Consider the following 15,794-nt stretch of genomic DNA (forward strand, 5'->3'; position numbering starts at 1 on the left):
ACATACAGAGGAACAATAATATAAATGACATCTGAATTTTCATCATAAACAGTATATACAAGGAGACAATGAAAAATCATCCTGCAAGTGTTAAGATCAACCCAGAATTCTATATCTGACAAAACCAAAAATGAAGGTGAAAACAAGACATACTCAAATGAATAAAAACTAATCATCAGGAAATCCATACTGCAAGAAACAGTGAAGGAATGTTTTCAGACTAATGGGAAAATGCACCAGATAGTAACTCGAATCTACAAAAAAGAATGATGAGTACTGGAAATGATAAATATGTGGGTAAATATACTGTATTTTTTTCTTCTGAATAAAAAAGTACAAATAACTATTTAAAGCAAAAATTATAATACTTTATTTTGGGGTTTAAAATATATGTAGATCTATATTACAACATAACACAAATAATAGAGAGTTCATGGAATTATACCATTGAAAATTTTTTAACTCATGATAAGTTAAACATGCATATTTAATTATACTTTTTTAAAAAAGGAAAATGATATAGCTAAAATCCTATTGAGGAATTAATACGGAATTCTGAAAATATATCTAATTAGCCCAAAAAAAGGAAGGAAAGGAGGAACAAAAATCAGACAAAAATAGAAAACAAATAGCAAAACAGAAGACCTCAATCCAACCATTTCAATAATTACATTAAATATAAATGTAATAAGCTTTCCAGTTAAGAGGAAAAGACTTTCAGATTGGATAGAAAATCAGGACCCAACTATATGTTATATATGAGGGAAGCACTTTAAATACAAAGACATAAATTGATGGAAAGTAAAAGGATTTAAAAACATCCTGTTCAAGCAGCGTAAGAAAGTGGGAGTGGCTATAACAATATCAGACAAAATAGATGTCAAGAAAAGGATAATTATTAAAGATAAAGAGAGACATTTCATATTGATAAACAGGTCACCACAGCAGGAATGTATAGCAACTATACGTATGTATGCACCTAATAACAGAGCTTCAAAAATGCATGAAGCAAAAACTGACAGAATTATTGGGGAAAATAGACGATTCCACGATCATAATTTGAGATTTTAACATTCTTAGTAATTGATAGAACAACTCAATAAAAAAAATCCTTTGGTATATAGATGTGAACAACACTAACAAAAATGTTAACTTAATTGACTTCTGTAAAATAATACCACATCCATACACGCAGATGCCAAGATAGGGGGGAAAAAAAGAAAAAATACCACATCCAACCACTGCATAGTACATTCTTTTTACTTTTTTTAAACATTCATTTTCAAGTACAAAATGAACATTGACCAAGAAAGAACATATTTTAACTGTATTAAAATATACCCCCAGCTGACAGATGAAATGGACTCCCTATGGCTAAAACAAGGCACCAGAAACAGAATCAAGAGGCCGTAGCAGGGAGAGGGGTTACTAACTGCCATAAAGTTTCTTTTCTGAAACTGAGAAGAAACTAGCCCTTAAGAAAATATTGCTAAAAAGATATACAACTATTGTGTACCCATAATAATTAAAAAATTAAAAAAAGAAAAAAATATATTGCTAAAACAGTTACGACTGGGGGTTTCCCAGCTGACTCTGGTGGACCACACGCCACTGACTGGACTCCTCCCAGCAACCTTGCGAGCCCACCAGCAACTCTAATTGGACAAGAGACCCACCTTGCAGACATTCTTTCCTGATAAACAGCTACAGAGCTAGTTTCAGCCAGGTTACAGAGACTATACATAAAATGCCTTTGTGCCCTATAGTTCACCTTTTGACATAAAGAGCCAAATTCCACCTCATTTTTAATGTTAAAACTCCCTCCTAAAATGAACAAAGAATGTATGTTACATACCTTTGCCCACTGTGCATACACTTTACTTCCCTCATAAATGTTCATAAATCTCCCCCAAACCTGCTAAATATGCACGTAAGGCAGACCCTGAAAGACGTAAATGCCAGCTTTCTCTCTCCCCTCTTTCCGAATCTGTGCTTTTTCCCATTTCCCCAGAGGCTATGTTCCCCCAATCTGCAGGTTGTCTCTCTGAAAATAAAGTTTTCTCTTTTTCCTTCCTCCATAGATCTCATGGTCATTTGTTAACAACTGCATCATTAAAAACAAAAAGTATTAACAACAATGCATTTCAAAAGATTGAAATCTTAAAGTGTATGTTTTCTGACCACAATGGAATTAAATTAAAAATTGATTAACAATAAAATACTTAGAAGAACCACAAATACTTGGAGATTTGGCAATATACTTCTAAATAATCCATGAGACAGTAAATCAAAAGAGAAATGAGAAAATACTTCAGACAATGATAATGAAAATAAAAAATTGTGATATTCAGTGAAACTAGTGGCAAATTGCTAGAGGGAAAATTATAGCTTTAAATGCTTATATAAGAAAGAAAGAACACCTTAAAAATCAATGATATAAGGTTCTAACCAGATACTTGAAACAAAGGAACAAATTAAACCCAAAGTAAGTAAAAGGAAGTAAATAAAGAATAGGAATAAATTAAATAAAAGAAATAAAAAATTTTTTAAAGATGGATCTTTAAAAAGGTTTAAATTTATAAACCCCCATCAGAACTGATCAAAAAATGGAGAAAAATTACAAATTGCCAATTGTAAGAATGAAATATAGGATATAACTAAAAATGCTATAAATATTAGAGGATTATGGGAGAGTATTGCGAACAATGTTATGGCAATAGACTTGATACCTTAGTTGAAATGGATAAGACAACTGGCTAAAATTGCCCTGAGAAGACCTTTGTGTTTGTCAAATAAGCTGGGGGAAAAGACACACACACACACACACATATTATAAAAACACCTCACAAAGAAAACTTCAGTCCCATATATTAAATAGGTTTACTAATGAATTCTAAGGAAGAAGTAACATCAATCTTATACCAATTGTTTTAGAATATAGAAGAGGAAGGAACAGTACCCAGCTCATTTTATGAAGCCAGCATAATCTAATACCAAAACCTGACAAACATATTACAAGAAAAGTAAATTATAGACCAATATCCCTCATTAACATAGATGTAAAAATTCTTAATAAAACATTAACAAATCAAATCCAGCAATTTATAAAAAGAATAATACATCATGACCAAGTGGTTTTTTTCTCAGAGTTGTAAGGTTGGTTTGACATTTGAAAATAAACCCTGCAATCTACCGTATTTAGCAGAATAAGGTGAAAAATGATATAATTACCTTGGTTCATGCAGAAAAAGCATTTGACAAAATTTTATACTCGTTTACAATTTTTTCAAAATCTAAGCAGACTGTGAATAAAAGGGAACTTCCCTCAAGCTGATAAAGGGCATATAAAAAAAACTTGTTATGTACTATTGACATAATTAATGATAAAAGACGGAATGCTTTGCCACTCAGATCAGCAACAGGGAAAAAATATTTGCTTGTATTCAGCATTGTATTAGAGATCCTGGCCAGTGAAGTTAGGCCAGAAAAAGAAATAAAAGACATATATTGGAAAGGAAGAAATAAAACTGTTTTTTTCCAAAGGTGACATGATTATCTATGTGGGAAACCCCAAAGAATCTACCAAAAAAGCTGCTGGACCTAATAAGTGAGTTTAGCAAGATTTCAGGATACAAGGTGAACATAAAAAATGAATTGCATTGGTATCCACCAATAATGAACAATTAGAAATTGAAATTAAAACAGCAGTACCACTTATAGTATCATAAAAATACCAAAATACTTAACAGAAAACATGCAAGACCTGTGCACTGAAAACTATGAAACATTTCTGAGAGCTATTAAAGACCTAAATAAATTGAGACAACATACTATGTTCATGGATTGGAAGACTCAGTATTGTTAAGATGTCATTTCTGTCCAAGTTGCTCTGTAGGATCAATGCAATCCTCAGAAGGCTTTTTTTTTTTTTTTTGGTGGAAATCAAAAAGTTGAACATTGATTTTTTTAAATATTCATTTGACTCTTAATTTCTCATTCCAATGTTGTTAATAGGGAAATAAGGAAGAAGGGAGAGGGAGAGAGAGAGGGAGAGAAAGAGGCATGATATATGTGTGTGACATTGATCGATGTAACATTTCTTGCAAATTCTTAATAGAGAGGGGTGGAATACAGTATTTCTCTGTTGATAAATTAGGGCCAAATTATTTCTGTATTGGTTATTTAGAACATGGCTTGGCTCCCTGATTGAGGGCTTCATGATTGCAAATTGCCTAGCTCCCTGGAAGAGGCAGCATGAGCCTGTTAGGAGATGATGGCAGAGCTCCCAGTTCTAGAGGGAGATTGGAGAATAAAACAAATGTCCCTGAACCTCACCAAGAAGTCAAACTAGGGCTCATACTTGGCTGGATAACATAACTGCTGACAGCACAGGCTCAGGAGTCAGACTGCCTGGAGTCATAATCCCAGCTCAGCCATGAGTTGTGCGACCTTAGGGAAGGCGCCTGACCTCTCTGCATGTCACCATCTTCATCTATAGAATAGAGACAACGATGGCAATACCACATTGAGCTGTTGTGGGGATTTAATGGATTAGCAAATGTAAAGTGCTTAGAGTGGCCCTAGTACTCTGTAAGTGCAATATAAAAATTGGCTGTTATTAATCAAATGTACATATTTTTGGTTCCACCTTTGGAACTGTAGAACCTCAGCCCCCTCCTAACCCTCAAAATCCCCTCTGGTTGTTTCCAAAAGTACCCAGGAATTTCTCATTTGTTCTCAGGAACAAGTAAGCTCCTGTCCTTCCAGAAAGGGCATTTCAGGCAGAGGAATAATACAGAGCTGTGACTCAGCAAAGAGATTCTGGGGAGCTCCAGTTTGTTCTGCATTGAGCAGCCAGAGTGTTCTGATCACTAGTACTCCCCAACTGAAGCCAAGGACTTCTCACCATGTTCTTAGAGTAGGGGTCAAATAGCTTGCCAAGCCCTGGGCAGCCTGACTTCTGCCTCTCTCACCAGCCTCAATTTGTCAGATAAACCACATTGCTTCACCACCTTGTACTACTGTTCCCTCTGACCAGAACACTCCAGACCCCTCCCCCCAGTTCACCCCACTCATGCTTCAGAGGTCAGCTCAAACATCACTTCTTCAAGATTTCCTGACCCCCTAGGGTATTTGAAATTCCCCTAACTGAATGCTTTCTTAGTACCCTATAATTATCCTTCATAGCACTTATTGTCATTCTAATTAAATAGTAATTACATATGTTCTAAGTTGTTTAATGTCTTTCTCCCCAGCTGGAATGTCAGCTTCATGAGGAAAGGGACCCTGTCTGCCCTGTTTATTATTGTATCCCCAGCACCAAGCACAGGTTCTTGCACATAATGGGTATTTAGTATCTAATAAGAAAACCTAAAAGCAGCTTAATAAAGCAGAAATGGAAAGTGCGCATGAAGAAATGATTGAAGAAAACACTGGAAAACTAAGTCAGATGAGGAGGAGCTATGTGTGATGGGTTAAAAAGTTTGGACTTTAATTTGAAGATAGCTCAAGTCACTAAAGGTCCTTAGCCAGAGTGACCTTGCAAATGTGTTTTAGGAATGTGAAAGTTTGAATTGGGGAGTGAAACTGGAGGAGGGGAGCATTTCAAAGGCTGTTGCAGGAAACCAGGTGAGAGACAGGAGACAGCAGAGGATGAGGGGGAGGAATAGCTGGGAGTCCAAGGGGAAGCGTGACCTGGGGGAGGTGGAATTGAGAATCCAGAAAGAGACTCACCCATCCTGAGAGCCTGTAAGAAAAGAGGAGAAAGAATGTATCAGATATGAAGGCATCTTGTGGCTATTTGTTGTTTTTAGTAGCAAAGATGTATTGAGCCTTCATGTGCCACATAATGTAAGTAATGGCCTCAATTTCTTATCATCAGAGGTCACCTGCCAAGGCTGAAGGCTTTGGCGTGGTATGGGGGCCAAAGGAATGGTGAAGATTTAGAATAGCCACTGTAGAAAACGGAAGGAGTGGGTAAGACGCTGAGAGAGGAGTAGTTTGTGCCATCCTAGTTGCAGAGTTCTGTGCTTTTCTTTAGTAGTGCTGAGGAGCCTGGGCAAGGAATGAAAAAGGTGGATATTTAAACTGAAATAGGATTAGGTAAAGGGGTGGCAAACTACAGCCTGTGGGTCAAATCTGGCTAAGGCCTGTTTTGGTAAATAAAGTTTTATTAAAATACAACCATGCTAATTTGTTTGGCTGCTTTTGTGCTACAACAGCAGAGCTGAGTGGTTGCAACAGAAACTGCATGTTCCACAAAGCCTAAAATATGTACAGTCTGGTCCTTCCCCAGAAAGGTTTGCTGACCCCTGGATTACAAATTAGCAGGAAGGCAGGATCCATGGCAGCAAGGGAGTAGCAAGTAAGCAGTTGAAGAGGTGGATGCTGGGGATCTAGACTGGACACAAAAGGAGGTAAAGCCAGGCAGGCATTGATGGAGTGAGAGGAAATGAGAGGACCATTGGCTCTGGTGTCTCAGTGAGGCTGAAGTGTAGGTGTATTGAAAGGAACGGGAAGGCTGGAAGTAAGTAAGAAGGAAAGTAATCTTGGAAAACAGGATTTCAGAGTAGGGCAGTCCTGAGTGATGACACGTTCCGGGAGGTACTCAGAGGAGGGGCTGAAGGTCATTGTGGTTGAGGATTTCAAGAAACAATGAGGCTAGGATGGATGGCTGGTCTCTACAGACACTGAGATCACTCAGCACACTGGAGAATAAAGATGGTGTCTCTTCTGGTTTCGTTTTAAGAAGTGTTTGTTTATATGAAGGGTCCAGGTCTGACGTTATAAACTCTTTGGAGAGCATGAGGTAGGCAAATTTTAAAATATTTGCACACTTACATTTTAATGGATCTCAAATGTCAGGGGAGCGAAGGCAGCCACCTAACACACCTGAACATTTTTACTGAAGGAGAAGGACAGATTAGCTATAGCAACCTTATTTGCCCTTTTCATACTAAATAACTCTGTTCCTGGAACAGTTCATTTGACCTCCTCAATTTAAATTTTAAGTTATTTATCTGTAGCTCAAGCTATTCTTTTAATGTATTACAAAATTAAATTGATAATGTGCACTAAAAAGAAAAAAAAGGAGTTAGTAGATACTTAGAACCCAGATATTGTGTCAGGCAGCTTTCATTCTCATAAGCCACATTATGGCAAGTGTGTTCAACTACACCAGACTTTTCTAATTTTTTTGAAGGAAAAAAAAACTATACTTTCTCATGTTGAATAGCAGTGGGCATTCTCACTGGCTTTGTCCTTTTTTCCTATCTCATTGGTTCCGTGTTTTACTGTGGACTTCTGTACTAGTTGTTCTGTATACCTGTTTTTCAGTTCACCTTTGCTAGTGAAAAAAAAAAACAAACATAACACACAGACACACACACAAAGACCTATTAACCATGCCCTTTTCCTTTTTGTCTATAAATGTCTTCAGAGCCAGAACAATTAATAGGTTCCCTAAAAGAAATGAGGAAAATCGTGGAAAACAGTTCTGCAAACTGTCCCAGCTATCTCTGAGCTACTGGTCAGACTGATTCAAAAGCACCCTACAGAGCAGAGAGTTGAAGGGAGCACTCATCACTCTCCCCAGGGAGGCCAGGGAAGCACCCCCAGCAACTCTTCCAGCTGGACAAAGTGCTGGACTCATTAGCAGTCACTCCTCCTTCCTCCCTCCCCATAACTCCTGGTGACCACTAATCTACTGTCTGTCTCTATGTATTTGCCTATGTGGACATTTCATATAAATGGAATCATGCAACACATGGCCTTTTGTGTCTGGCTTCTTTTACTTAGCATAATATTTTCAAGGTTCATCTGTATTGTAGCATGTATCAGTATGACATTCCTTTTTATGGCTGAATGATATTCCATTGTGAAGATGTATAGTCGTCCCTTGGTATACGCCAAAGATTAGTTCCAAAACCACCCACATATACCAAAATCTGTGCATACTCAAGTCAGCCCTGCAGAAACCAATTACAGGAAAAGTCAGCCCTCTGTATTACACGGGTTTTGCATCCCACAAATAATACTATGTTTTCAACCTGAGTTTGGTTGAAAAAAATCCGTGTATAAATGGACCCTTGTGGTTCAAACCTGTGTTGTTCAAGGGTCAGCTGTACACATTTTGTTCAATCATCAGTTGATGGGCATTGGGGTTGTTTCCATTTTTTGGCTATTACAAATAATTCTTCTATGAACATTTGTATGCAATGTTATATTTTAAACCACAGAACAAAATCAAAATATTTTAATTCGTCTAGTTAACTTGACAGCCATTATATGTCAGCAAGGAGGACAGAAAGAGATGCATTAGAGCAGTGGTCCCCAACCTTTTTAGCACCAGGGACCAGCTTCACGGAAGACAGTTTTTCCACAGGATGGGGTAGGAGGCAGAGCTCAGGCAGTGATGCGAGTGATGGGGAGCGGCTATAAATACAGAGGAGGTTTTGCTTGCTCGCCTGCCGCTCAGCAGCCTGCTTCCTAAGTTTCATGGAAGACAGTTTTTCCATGGACAGGACTTGGGGGGTAGGGAGAGGAAGGGGACAGGCAGAGCTCAGGCGGTGATAGACGTCCCGATTCCTAACAGGCCACAGACCGGTACCGGGCTAGGGCCTGGGGTTTGGGGACTACAGCAGCAGCATTAGAGAATGAAAAAGAAAACCCTCTGTTGTACAGTGAACTGTTCAAAGTGTTTAGTTGACTAAAGACCTCTGCTTACAGAAAAATTTACATTTGTAACTTAGAAGGGTTTTTAAATATTTCTAGAAATTTATTAAATACTTATTTTAGTTTTGCAGCACAGTTCTTCTAAATGCTTTAAAAGGGAAAGTTTTAATATCACAATTAACTGGCCCAGTATTGTTTATGAGTATAAAAAGTTAAAGATAACACATCAGCGTTTAGGATAATTTTATCAGTGCTATCTTTAAGCAAGCGCAGCATTAATTGGTATGCGTATATCACACAAGGAGATTTTAAAATACAGCTATTATTGCAGCTTATTTGCAGTATTTGTTGCATCTCAGCTCTGTTGTTGAGTATGAATGTTAACAAGATACCCAAATAACTTCTGGAAGGGGAACTAAATGGGCAGTGGAGATGCGCCCTGAAGAGCTGCTTGAAGTGTGTGTACAGCTGTGGAGTGTTTGGAAACAAAAGTAAATTGGTGTGCGGGCAATTAGAGATGAAGTGGCTTTTTATAAGCAAAAGCATCTTGTAGCCTGTGAATCAAAGCTGCATAACTGTAAACAATGATAAGCTATTTAGTCAGCAGTTGTGGCCACAAAGCAAAAGCAAGGTGGATAGATAGTAGAAAGCTTCAAACTTTAGCATGCCTCAGAAACACCTGGAGGCTTGTTAAAAATGAGTTTTCTGGCAGTTTACTTCTCCATCAGCCAGGCAGGACGTGTTGAGGTTGACATTCCTATCAAGGACGATAACTACCATGGCCTCCAGTACTTTGGGGAAACCTCGGATATGTGGCCTTCCGGCCAGGGGTCTGCAATTTCCTCTTGTTGGAGCTTTCGTTGTATTCCTGGGGGTTGCTGTGACTGAACCAAGAAAGAAGGTATACACAGATTTTTACAGCAATTATGATTCCCTGAAGGATTTTGGAGAGATGAGGAAGGCTGGAATCTCTCCGAGTGCAAAGTAATTTTAGAATATAAAGAATTTCTTTGAGTTCAATTACATAGAAGTTTGTCACTGACCTGTGTTCCTGAACTATGAAACATGAATGTGTGGGCTAAGGAATAGTTTCTCTTGATAAACAAACAATTAACAAATACAAAACACACAAACACACACACAACTTAGTTTTCTGGGCCCAACCCCCAGTTTCTAATTCAGTAGGTCTGGGATGGGGCCCAAGAACTTCGCTTCTAACAAATTCCCTGGTGATGCTGCTGCTATCACTCTTTGAGAATCACTAGCATAAAGTTAAATACCAGGTTTTTTAGTCATATCGTATTATAGGTGACTAACATAACTGCATATCTAAATATATAAGATAACATGACATTAATATTTGACTCAAATATCATTTTCCTCTTGGTCTACTTAAATGTTTCTTATTAAATCATTTTTTTTTGACCAGAGTGAATTCAATTCTTCTATTTCTAGAATAGTTTCTTGGTACTTTAACAGGTATGTTTTGGGTCCTAGAACCTCAGAATCTCATCAACAATATATAGTTCTATCACCTGATGCACTGATCTTGCCTCAAACATCCCTGCCAAATGGCCATTCAGGCTGTGCCTGAGCTCTGTGAGCATCAAGAAACTCACCATCTCCCAAAGCAGCTCATTTCGCACATGGAGAACTGTGACTATTAGAAAATTCTCTTTTGTTAATTGGGCTAAAATATGTTTTCTATAACTTTCACCTATTGTTCCCAGTCCTAGCTCATGCACAATACGAGAAATAGAAGATATTACTTAGGTTTTGCAACTGTCTTCAAATAATTAAATATAGCCTCTCCTCCTTTCTCCTACTATCTCTTTGGATAAGATTAGCATATCCATCAACCATTCCTTATAGATAAGATGTCAAGTCCCCTTACCATTCTGGTTGCCTGCCTTTTAAATTTTTTTTTTTTTTGAGACAGAGTCTTGCTCTGCCACCTGGGCTAGAGTACCATGGTGTCAGCCTAGCTCACAGCAACCTCAAATTCCTGGGCTCACACGATTCTCCTGCCTTAGCCTCCCAAGTAGCTGGGATTATAGGAATGCACCACCACCCAGCTCATTTTTCTATTTTTTTTTTTTTTTTTTTCAGTAGAGATGGGGTCTTGCTCTTGCTTAGGCTGGTCTTGAACTCCTGACCTCAAGTGATCCTCCTGCCTCGGCCTCCCAGAGTACTAGGATTATAGGCGTGAGCCACTGCACCCGGCCCCTGCCTTCTAAATTTTATACCCAGAATTTAACATAATTCTGTAATAGAGTAAAAATAATTATAATACAGTAGCATGGGGAAGTACAGCACATGGTGATTAAGATCATGTGCTTTGACATCAGAGAGACTTGAATTGGAATCACATCTCTGCCCTTTTTTAACCTTGCGATCTTGGGAAAGTCTTTTAGCCTCCTTGAGATTGCTTTGCCTCATATTTAAAATGAGATTATAAAACCTACTCCACATCTGGTGCTAAATAAAGAGAATTAAAAAGCGACTATTTGAAAAGTAGTTAAGTTCTTAGACTTCTCTACTTTGTCAAGCAGGTAGACAATTACTCTGAATACCCACCTATCTCCACAACTCCTGGAAGAATCTGGAGATTTATTTTCTGGAGAGGGCAGACGGAAGGTCTCTGAAATGAGAGGTGCTAGGTAGCGCTGAAGGGGTGTGGGTATTGTAACCAAAACCACAGAACTAAGTGACCGTGCACACCAAATGCTGATGCTGCAGCCCCTTTCCCTACTGTCCTGCCAGCACACTGGTAGCTAGACCTTCACCTTCTAGGGAGGAGATAGGAAAACTATTCTCGTAAGAACCTAACCCACCTCAGAGAAAAGAACATTTGTTGTTTCCCAACAAATGACTATACACTGCAGCTGAAAGTTGACAGGTCCCATACTCACAATCAAAGCTATATTCTTAATCACAAGCAGTTAGCAAGGAGTATCAGATGTCTGAAAAAAACTTCTAACATGGAACACTAAGACAAAAACAAAAAAATAACTTTGAGGAAACATATACTATGAAGAGAAAGGAAAACTTAAAAATTTTTTAAATTGACACATAATAATTGGACATATTTATGGGGTACATAGTGATGTTGTAATACATATAGTGTATAGTGATCAGATCATGGTAATTAGTATATCCATCATCTCAAATATTTGTCATTTCTTTGTGCTGGGAACATTCGATATCCTCCTCCTAGCTATTTGAAACTATGTATTAGTGTTAACTGTATTCACACTACAGTGCTATAGAACACTAGAACATATTCCTCCTACCTAGCTGTAACTTTGTATCCTTTAACAAATCTCTGCCTATCTCCCATGAACTGTTCTCCCTACCCTTCTTAGCCTCTAGTATCCTTTGTTCTATTTTTTTACTTGTATTAGATCAACTTTTTTGTAGCTTCTACATATGAGTGAGTACATGCAGTGTTTAACTTTCTGTTCCTGGCTTATTTCACTTGACATAATGTCCTGCAGTTCCATCCATGTTGCCTCAAATGACAGGATTTCATTCTTTTTTTATGGCCGAATAATATTTCATTGTATGTGTGCATATATACATATACACCCCACATTTTCTTTATCCGTTCATCTGTTGTTGGTGAAGGAGCTCAGGAAATTTCACCCTAGAATATGACTCCTTGGTATAAAGAATATTTTGAATTAATTTAAAATAGGGCCTGAGAGATTAATAGGCCCTTGGAAGAGGCTTGCCCTCTATCTGCATAAACCGGACGGACACATCAAAAAGAACAAAGAATTTTCTTTCCTCTTCCTGTTATCTCACTATATTCCAGGAAAGAAGATCAAGAATGTAACCAGACCTGGCCCAAATCATTTAAAACATAATACCTGTCTCTCAGGTTAATTTATAAGTCAATCTGTTTCCCCCATCCATTCACCCTCCCTAGCAACCATTTATTGCCCCTAAAAAAAATTACCTATCCTGCTCATCTCCTCCCCTCTGAAAATCAGGTACAAAAATATCTGGATCCCATTGAGATACTGGGTAATCATCCTGTGATTCTCCCCATGCACATGGTAAATAAACCTTTCTCTTATTAATCTGCTTTAATTGTGAGTTGATCTTTCAGCGAACTTTTAGGGGAAAGGGGAAGTTTCCCCCCATCCCTACATTGGAACCTAGGTTGATTCCATATCTTGGCTATTGTGAATAGTGCTGCCATAAACATGATGGTCTCTTTGATATACTGATTTTTGACAACTGTTTTTAAAAGCTTATCATTAATACTCTCAAAGAAATAAGAGAATCTTATATCCATGAAACAAGAACAGAGTGTTACAAAAATAATTTATTAAGGTAAAAAATAGCTCTTGGAAATTATGATAGAGGAAAGGAAAAAACTCAATGGCAGGAGTGTAAGCTAACGTTGACAAAATCTCCAAGGAAGTAGAGCAAAAAGACAAAGGTAGGGAAAATAGGAAAGAAAAATAGGAAAATTAGAAGAGTAGTCGAGGAGCTCTAATGTCTGAACAAGAGGACATTCAAAAAGAGACAGTAGAGAAAACACACGGGAAAATAATTGATTGAATCATTTAAGAAGATTTTCTGAAGTTGAAGGAAGTAAGTTCCCTGATTGAAAGTAGCACTTTCAGTTTACTTCAATGAATGAAAATAGTCCCACTTCAGGGCACATCTTTGAGAAGCTTCAGAACACCAGGAATAAAGAGGAAACTCTATAATACTTCACAGATAAAATAGGGTATATGCAATGAATAAGAATTAGAATGGCTCCTACTTCTGAGCAACAATACTGGAAACAAGAAGACAAGAAGAAGTGAGATGTAGGCTTCAAAATTCTGAGAGAAAAGAATCTCCAACCTAGAATTCTTTAACCAAACTATCACTAAGTACAGACATTTTCAGCCACACAAGTTCAGGTTTAATTCTCATCCATCCTTTTTCATTGACTTACCAGAGAATATGTATACCAAAATGAGAGTAAACCAAGGAAGAGAAAGACATGGAATTCAGAAAATGAGAGAACCAACACAGGAGAATGGTGAAGGGACATGTCATATGACAAGTGCTATCCAGACACACAGCATACATACCCAGTTCAGAGTATAGTGGTGTGATTCGGGACACTAATACATGAGGCTGTCATCATTGACATACCGACTACCATTGTACCATCTTTTTAGCCCAAGGATAGAATGTCTGGATTAGCCTGACCTAGATTCTTAAGTGTTCTTGGCTTGCATTGACCATGTGCTGAGGAAGTTCCTGCTTTCCTTCTCACGTCCTGCTGCTGTATCAGCTGAGAATACTCATTTCATTCCCCAAAAGTTTTGTGATTGGAATTTTTCCTGAGAACAGGAGACAGGCCAGGGAGAGCTTTGAAGCAGAAAATAGAAACTGCCTGCCCCAGCCATAATTTTTATAGGAGGCCTAATTTACTTTAGGAGGTACATGAATATGTAAAGCAAAATAAAATAATGTAGAAATATAAGTCATGTGTGCTAAGTGGTAAGCATCAATTTCCCTGTTCTATGATTTACAATCAATAAGTCTTTTTAAGTAGCAAGTTCAGAGTTAGTTGCAAAAAGACTTTAGAACTGGATTTCACCAGTTTGTATGTACCACATATCACAAGTGAATGTAAGTAGATATTCTAAGGAAAAAAAGTTCTGTGTTTAAGAAACTTAGGAGATGAAGCACAGTGGCTCATACATAATCCCAGCAATTTGGGAGGCTGAGGCAGGATGATGGCTTGAGCCCAGAAGTTTGAGACCAGCCTGGGCAACATAGCAAGACCCCATGTTTACAAAATTTTTTAAAAATTAGCTTGGTGTGGTGGCATGCACCTAGTCCACAGGCTGAGGCAGGAGGATCACATGAGCCTAGGAGTTGGAGGCTGCAGTGAGCTATGATCGTGCCACTGTACTCCAGCCTGCCTAGTGTGGGCAACAGAGTGAGACCCTGTCTCTGTTTTGTTTTGTTTTGTTTTGAGATAAGGTCTCACTCTGTTGCCTGGGCTAGAATGCCATGGCGTCAGCCTAGCCCACAGCAATCTCAAACTCCTGGGCTCAAGCAATCCTCCTGACTCAGCCTCCCGAGTAGCTGGGACTACAGGCTTGTGCCACCATGGCCGGCTAATTTTTGTGTATATATTTTTAGCTGTCCATATAATTTCTTTCTATTTTTAGTAGAGACGGGGTCTCGCTCTTGCTCAGGCTAGAGACCCTGACTCTTAAAAAAAAAAAAAGAAAGTAAGTTTGGAAAACACTTGAAGAAATTAAATGACTATAGAGTTCTCAGAAATTTAAATATGCTAATGGACATTGTTAATCTCTTATTGGGAGGCACAATATGCAATTGCCTGCTCTTATTTGACTAGGAAGCCCTGTTTTTACAAAACATCTTCTAACATCTTAAGGAACACAATGTTCCTCAGAACAGTTTGGGAAATAATGATTTAGAATGAAGTGTGAAAGAAGAGATTTAATATGATTTTGCCTAAAAGGAAGTAAAAAATCTTCTCAAATCTTTAATTTTATGGAAAACAGGTTTAGAATGCTTTTTATTTTACTTATAGTTTCTTAGTGAAAAAAAATCATGTACATGTGCTAAGGTGTTCTGGATGTCAGATGAATTGGACTTCAGTCTTGATTATATTTGACTATAGAGAGAAAAAGATTAATTTTACTAACTTTTGGGTACTTGTAGTCTTATAGTTGGTAGTTCATTTTGCCATAATAATCATTGCAGGGGGAAAAAAGATGAAGGAATCAAACTTACAGGTTTCTCAGACTTTCTACTTTAAATACCAACTTAAAATGCTGGCAGTCAGTAGAATGGGGTTTAATACTTTTCTGCTCTTTCTGATTAAGTTTAGTGTAAAAATATGTTGGGCAGGTTTTGGGAGTCAAGATGAATATTGATAAATCTATTTTAGTTTCATTTCCATGGTATTATTGATATATAATACATCCGTAGATTTTCTCAGTTTCCTGCTTTGGGTTTTTTTAGGCTTATTGTGAATATTTAACATTTAAAATTCTAAGTAGTTTATTTATGTTGAGACCTTCCAGATAGGCTTTTACATTATAAAATTATTTTAGCTATTACTCTCATTT

At 37.7% G+C, this 15,794-nt stretch overlaps 1 protein-coding gene across 1 annotated transcript in view; it reads left to right on the top strand.

The window, feature by feature from the left end:
- Window positions 1-15,794, top strand: part of ENTHD1 (ENTH domain containing 1) — a 110,785-nt gene that overhangs the window by 94,247 nt on the left and 744 nt on the right. The gene's annotated exons all lie outside the window — the stretch shown is intronic.

This window comes from Lemur catta, chromosome 6 (genome assembly GCF_020740605.2).
Source record: "Lemur catta isolate mLemCat1 chromosome 6, mLemCat1.pri, whole genome shotgun sequence".
Classification (NCBI taxonomy): domain Eukaryota; kingdom Metazoa; phylum Chordata; class Mammalia; order Primates; family Lemuridae; genus Lemur; species Lemur catta.